Source organism: Anabrus simplex, chromosome 5 (genome assembly GCF_040414725.1).
Source record: "Anabrus simplex isolate iqAnaSimp1 chromosome 5, ASM4041472v1, whole genome shotgun sequence".
In the NCBI taxonomy this organism is placed as follows: Eukaryota; Metazoa; Arthropoda; class Insecta; order Orthoptera; family Tettigoniidae; genus Anabrus; species Anabrus simplex.
In genome coordinates, this window is record NC_090269.1 from 166,177,012 (window position 1) to 166,184,511 (window position 7,500).

Sequence of the window (7,500 nt, forward strand, 5' to 3'; positions counted from 1 at the left end):
CTCCAATGGATACTCGTTAAAGGATTTAAAGTGTACTCATTCCGATTACGGGGCCTCGGATGAGTCCCGTATCGTTATTTTTCGTCACTACCTCCCCGTGCCGGGAGTGGGTAATTTGCGCGCCTGCTGCCTTCCTTGGATGTGGTAGCCGTTTCTCAGGCTCCCTCTCCGGAATCGAACCCTGATTCCCCGTTACCCGTTACAACCATGGTAGGCGCAGAACCTACCATCGACAGTTGATAAGGCAGACATTTGAAAGATGCGTCGCCGGTACGAGGACCGTGCGATCAGCCCAAAGTTATTCAGAGTCACCAAGGCAAACGGACCGGACGAGCCGACCGATTGATTTTGATCTAATAAAAGCGTCCCTTCCACTTCTGGTCGGGACTCTGTTTGCATGTATTAGCTCTAGAATTACCACAGTTATCCAAGTAAAGTGGTACGATCTAAGGAACCATAACTGATTTAATGAGCCATTCGCGGTTTCACCTTAATTTGGCTTGCACTGAGACATGCATGGCTTAATCTTTGAGACAAGCATATGACTACTGGCAGGATCAACCAGGGAGCTGGCTGGCTCGAGAGCCGAAACCGAGCGTCGTAGCCCGCCGCCGACGAGTGCGGCCTGCGGGACACAGACTTGCTTTGCTCCGTTGGCCGACCGAGTGGCCGCCAACCAAAATTTCATAGGCCGCCGAGCACGGGCTCTCACCCGGCCGGACGGGCCTTCACTAGGGATCGGGTCCCTTCACCATCCATCGTCACATCTCCACTTCGACCGCTGCCGAGGTCGGCAGGACCGTACGAGAGGCGTACGATGCTACATTTTCACGCCCGAGCAAGGGCGAGCGGTTACCAACATTACTGAGCGCCGCATATGAGCATGAACACTGGGTGTGCAGAGGCTCGCAGCATTGCAGTCGCGGGCAGGCAAGCTGCCGCTCTCAGTGTATCGGGCGGCGAGTATCTCAGGGTACTAAGGGGGTCCGGCAGATCACAAAATGGCCTCCACAGCGCCAGCGCCCGGCCGCCGCTTCGACCAAACTGGGCAGTCCGCGTGCGGGTGCGACCCATATGGCGATGTGAAGTGGTATCGTAAATTACGATAACCACTCCAGGGTGATGTAATCCGGACGGGTGCACTGCGTGATGATGGATTTAATGCCAAATGGAAAGTAATTAAGAAGAGATTAGGGAAAAGGTCGCGACCGAAAGCTTTCTTCGCTTACGCTGCCTGAACTGTCAGCGTTAGGCCCAAGGTGTAAGCGTACGAATTGTAGAGCGTAAAAAGCTGTACAAAAATGTCCGCGACGGCATACATCTATTTCCAACCCTTTACCCCCTACAAGCGGCCATCCGGATAAAAAATGAGCACCTTCAAATTAAAAAGTTTTTCCGAGATAGTTCACGAATTTTCCAAACAAGATAAATCGTTCATCCTCCGTTAGAGCTGTATAGGGAAGACAACAACCTTTAAAGTACATTTGTGTGTGTGCGTGTGTGTGCGTGCGTGCGTGTGTCCGCGCGCGCGCGCGCGCGTGTGTGTGTGTGTGTGTGTGTGTTAAGACAGACCGAGCAGACCAACAGCCAAGGTAATGACCACCAGACTTATTTTTCTGTAGCTACCTCCGCAGACTTACACGAGGGGAAGGTCCTTATTTCTAATTATGTAACCAACCTTTCCTGAAATGTAAATTTTCGTTCAGCTTTTGTAAAATTTCATAAAGTTTTCAACTGCAAACCGCGGATAGAGAGTGCTTCACCATCTCGAGTTCCCTTCAACTTAGTTTGAGGCGACTACGATTTTGTGACTGTTTTTCTTTCCTGTAATGTATTAAATTAACCTCCATTCGAGTCACCACAGTAGATTGGGCTTAGCCCCTGTATCACTGGGCCGGGAGCCCCGTTAGGATTTTATTCTTCAATATCTAGGAGTATACGCGTCCATTCATTTCGTGTTCGGGCCATTAATTTAACCCGTTATTCTTATTCCACAAAGGTCCAGTAGGTTGGCTATTAGATACCCCTGCGTACTAACTTTTGTTAATTGTAAATTGTGCCTGGAGAGGCCAGATATTGTAAGGGGTTGTGTAAGTTTGCCCTTAGCGAGCTGTAAGTGATTAGTTAAAGTTGGAGAACAGGTAAGCTCTTTTACCGTGTTTCCTAAATTCAACTGCAATATTGAGGTGCTTCTCTGGAAGGCTGTGAAGTTGTTGGAGCAAAGTGCTCTTAAATTGTCTAAACATAAGAGAGTTTGCAAAATTTTGTAAACCGGATCTGGTATCTCAGAATTTGTAAACTAAGAGCTTGAAGCCCCGATCTGTAAAATTCCCTAATCTGGGGTTTTCCAGTTATTGTTTCTAGATGGCTATTTGTACCTGTCACTTTATTAGTTCACCAAGTGAAAAGTGTGTTAAGTTTGAGATTCTAAAAGAAATGTAACCTATGTTAAAGTTTTAAGTTAATTTTTGGTATAGTAGTTAGACCCATTCCACCCAGCACCTTCTTTCACCTCTTTCTGCTCCAAGGATTTCTCCGTCACAATAATAATAATAGTTCCGAGGTTATGGTGGAACAGCAGGGAGTAGGCAATGTGTAATAAGACGACGCAGACTAGTAGACGGGGCAATTGCATGATGGTCTGGGTTCCAGCTCAGCGATTCGCCACGCAAAGAATGTGAAGGAACACATTGCGATAGAGGTTTAGGTGGGTATGTCATCTGACCCACGGCTGTGGCTGATAGCGGCATCATGGGTGGAAGGGGTTCCCTCATTACCAGGGGATGCCGTGATCAGCCAGTTGCTTTCCTTTTTGCTTTTGTTTTTAGATGTATGCAGTATAACTTTAGATTTAGCGAAGGGTGGTGCAGCTTACGGTCCGGCTTTCCGCCTCTACTGCGACACCAAGTTAGAGTAGTGAGGAGTGGTGCTGCTTACGGTCTGGTTAACCGCCTCTGCAGCGCCTCCAAATTAGTTAGAGTACTGGAGTTAGTGGTTTTATAGTAGATACGGTTTGTTTAGTGTAGGGTGGCGTTGCCCATGGCATGGTTATCCGCCTGTGTGACGCCACTAAATTAGAAGGGTATGTGGTTAGTAGTTTAAGGGGCGTAGATTAGTGATTGTTTGTCTAAAGTTATGTTTTGTTGTTTCTGTGTATTTATTGCCTGTAATGTATTGCACCCTTGTCGCGTGACAAGGGTCCTAAAGTTCTCCTTCCCGCTCCCCTTCTTCTTCTTCTGCTTTGTTACTAATATTATTAATGAATTTGTTTCCGTTCCCCTTTGATTGTGGTAACGGTCCGACATAGTCCATAGGCATTCCATGGGGCAAGACGGTTAATGCTATAGCAATAGCCCAAGCTTAGTGGACAAGGTGGGCTTACTAAGCAAGCAAGATTTAAAATCATTCACCATTTCCCTAATTTCACAGCCCACACCCTTCCAAATAAACATCTCTCGGATCGTATGTTAACTTCTCTAGTTTTCTTTTCTTTTCTTTTCTTTTCTCTGTAAGGACGACTGAAGAACAAGAAGAGAATGCTATACAGGAGGGTCATAAATTCTCCTTTCTCCTCCTCTCTTACCCCTCTTCTTCTTATTCCTTATCAACACCTACTTCTTAAGGAAGATTGAAGAATAAGAAGGATTTAGCGGGTCTTAAAATTCCCTTCTCCTTCTCTTCGTTTTATCTTTTAATTCCTCCTAGCATGTATCCCGCGAGCGTGCAGTTTCCGCATTGCAGGGATAGTATTTACAGTGTTGATGACGATTCGTACGGTGATGATGATGATGGCAAAAGTGCTCTATTTTTTTGTTCGTTACCTTATTCAGTAAAGAGAGAAAATAAAATATTCTCAAATTTTAGTAAATTTACTTGATCCTAATAAGTCGGTTCACCAGCCACCCCCCCCCCCCCCCTTTCGAACCAATGCGCATCTCCCCAGTCTGCTCCACGGAAATCACAGTACAACTAAAACAAAATAATAATCATAATAATAAAGATAATTCCGAAGCTCAATTCGCGGCGAATAATTCTGTTTTAAATTTGCACTAAACGAAGTTTAAAAAATCGTCGTTCGTATGGTTCTTCTTCTCTTCTTGTAATTCTTTGTAATTTCTCTTTTCCTCTTCTTCTTAAGGAGGACTGAACAAGTAGAGAAAATATACAGGAGGGTCTTAAAACATTCATTCCTCCATGTCGTTATCTCTTCTTCTTCTACATTTTCCTTAACATCATCATACTACTTTTTAGGAAGTTTGAAGAAGAAGAGAAAATATACAGGAGTGTCTTAAAATTCTGCTTCCACCTTGTCTTTCTCTTCTTCTCCGTTAACGTCTTCTTAAGGAAGATAGGAGAACAAGAAGAGAAAATAAACAGGAGGGTCTTAAAACGTTCCTTCCTCCTTGCCGTTTTCTCTTCTTATTCTTCTTCTTGTTTCTCTACAACATCATCATATTACTTATTAGGAAGATTGGAGAGGAAGAGAAAATATACAGGAGGGTCTTAAAAATCTGCTTCCACCTTGTCTTTTTCTCTTCTTCTTCGTCACCTTCTTCTTTACAAAGACTGAAGAACAAGAAGAGATAATATAGAGGGGGGGTCCAAAAGTATTCCTATTATTTTCTTCTTCTTCTTCTCCTTCTTCTTCCCCTTCTTCTACTTGAGGAACGTTGAAGAACAAGAAGAGAAAAATATACAGGAAGTTCTTACAATTCTGCTTCCTCCTAGTTTTCTCTTCTTCTTCTGCTTCTTCTTCTTCCTTTTCTTCTCCTGCTTATGATGATTATTATTCCTTAACATCTTCTCAGGAAAGATTGGAAAAGAAGAAGAGAAAACATAGAGGATGGTCTTTTAAATGGTCCTTCCTCTTCCTCTTCTTCTACTTTCCTTCTGCTCCTTCGTTATCTTCTTTTCTTTTCTCCTTAAGGAAGACTGAATAACAAGAAGAGAATGCTATACAGGAGGGTCATTAGTTCTCCTTCCTCCTCCTCTCTTACCCTTCTTATTCCTTATCTACACCTACTTCTTAAGGAAGATTAAAGAATAAGAAGGAATTACCGGGTCTTAAAATTCCCTTCTCCTTCTTCTCTTCGTTTTGTCTTTCAATTCCTCCTAGCATGTATCCCGCGAGCGTGCAGTTTCCGCATTGCAGAGATAGTATTTACAGTGTTGATGGCGATTCGTACGGTGATGACGATGATAATGGCAAAAATGCTCCATTTTTTGTTCATTACCTTCTTCAGTAAAGAGAGAAAATTAAACATTCTCAAATTTTAATAAATTTACTTGATAATAATAAGTCGGTTCGCCAGCATCCCCCCCCCCCCCTCGACCGAAAGCGCATCTCCCCAATCTGTTCCACGGAAATCACAGTACAACTAAAACAAAATAATAAACATAATAATAAAGATAATTCCGACGCACAATTCGCGGCGAAGGATTCTCTTTAAAATTTGCATAAAACTAAGTTTTAAAAATTTTCTTCTCGAGTAAATACATTCAGATAAATTTTATAACCTGTAATTATGAAATAAACATTATACATGAGAATGTCACATTAACCAAAGTACTTGTTGCCATGCACAACACTGCAAATATCTCCCCATGCAATAAATCTTGGCTACTAATAATGAATCATTCACTCACTCACCCTAGCTGGCAGCATTTCAGCCGATCACGTTGCCGACGACGGAAGCTATACTTCCTCGGCCAGCGCGGCTCTCCTCCCGGCCAGCAGCCTCGCGGAGCATGTCAGCCCGACCATTCCAGCCATCAGCTTATCCGCGATGGCAGCTGCCCTGGCCGTCAGAGCTGCCAGACCGGCGCGGAAGCTTCTCGACGTCGTTCCACGTAATGACAGTCACCCAAGACTCGGCCTACGACCACAAACACTATTATTAATAAATTTAGTAATCATACTGATGACATAAATGAATCCGAGTAATTCATACATATAATAAAACATAATAATAATAATAATAATAATAATAATAATAATAATGGTAATAATAATATTAATAATATTAATAATAACAATAATAAAATAATCATCACCATTACAAAACTCACACTTTTAATTACCGGTAAATTGGCTTGCCCCGTCGGATACGCACTCACGGCTACGATAAGATGGGCAGTGCTACTCCCGCCGTTTTCACCCACTCAGGTCCCTGCAGATCAACCGAGCTACACCCGGGCCCCGAATGCTACTCAGTGGTTAGCTCTACGCCAGGCCACCTTTGCACCCGAAATGAAGGTTGTAGTATTTTGTTTACCGCGCTTTGAGCGATTACAGCCGACGCGTACCTTAAGAGAGTCCCATCTACTCCCGCCGTTTACCCGCGGCTGGCCACGTTAAGATAGGCAGGGACTTGCTATGAGCGATTATAGCTGCCGGGTACCTTAAGAGAGTCCAGGCTACTCCCGCCGTTTACCCGCGCCTGGTCACATTAAGATAGGCAGGGCTATGCTTTGAGCGATTATAGCTGCCGGGTACCTTAAGAGAGTCCCATCTACTCCCGCCGTTTACCCGCGCCTGGTCACATTAAGATAGGCAGGGCTATGCTTTGAGCGATTATAGCTGCCGGGTACCTTAAGAGAGTCCAGGCTACTCCCGCCGTTTACCCGCGCCCGGCCACATTAAGATAGGCAGGGCTACGCATTGAGCGATTACAGCTGCCGCGTACCTTAAGAGAGTCCCATCTACTCCCGCCGTCTACACGCGCTCGGGTACCTTAATAGAGTCCAGGCTACTCCCGCCGTTTACCCGCGCCTGACCACATTAAGATAGGCAGGGCTATGCTATGATCGATTATAGCTGCCGGGTACCTTAAGAGAGTCCAGGTTACTCCCGCCGTTTACCCGCGCCTGGCCACATTAACATAGGCAGGGCTATGCTTTGAGTGATTATAGCTGCCGGGTACCTTAAGAGAGTCCAGGCTACTCCCGCCGTTTACCCGCGCCCGGCCACATTAAGATAGGCAGGCCTACGCATTGAGCGATTACAGCTGCCGGGTACCTTAAGAGAGTCCCATCTACTCCCGCCGTTTACACGCGCCTGGCCAGAATAAGATTGGCAGGGCTACGCATTGAGCGATTACAGACCCCGCGTACCTTAAGAGAGTCCCATCTACTCCCGCCGTTTACCCGCGATCGGGTACCTTAAGAGAGTCCAGGCTACTCCCGCCGTTTACCCGCGCCTGGCCAGAATAAGATAGGCAGGGCTACGCATTGAGCGATTACAGACCCCGCGTACCTTAAGAGAGTCCCATCTACTCCCGCCGTTTACCCGCGATCGGGTACCTTAAGAGAGTCCAGGTTACTCCCGCCGCTTACCCGCGCCTGGCCACATTAAGATAGGCAGGGCTACGCATTGAGCGATTACAGCTGCCGGGTACCTTAAGAGAGTCCCATCTACTCCCGCCGTTTACACGCGCCTGGCCAGAATAAGATTGGCAGGGCTACGCATTGAGCGATTACAGACCCCGCGTACCTTAAGAG

General features: G+C 45.6%; 1 non-coding gene across 1 annotated transcript in view; it reads right to left on the reverse strand.

Annotated features, from left to right (window-relative positions):
• The window catches only part of LOC137501114 (small subunit ribosomal RNA), a 1,926-nt gene extending 1,358 nt beyond the window's left edge, over window positions 1-568 (reverse strand). The window contains exon 1 of the ribosomal RNA XR_011018376.1: window positions 1-568. This exon is cut by the window's left edge and continues 1,358 nt beyond it. This is a non-coding gene — a ribosomal RNA (small subunit ribosomal RNA).
• Between the last annotated feature and the right edge of the window lie 6,932 nt (window positions 569-7,500).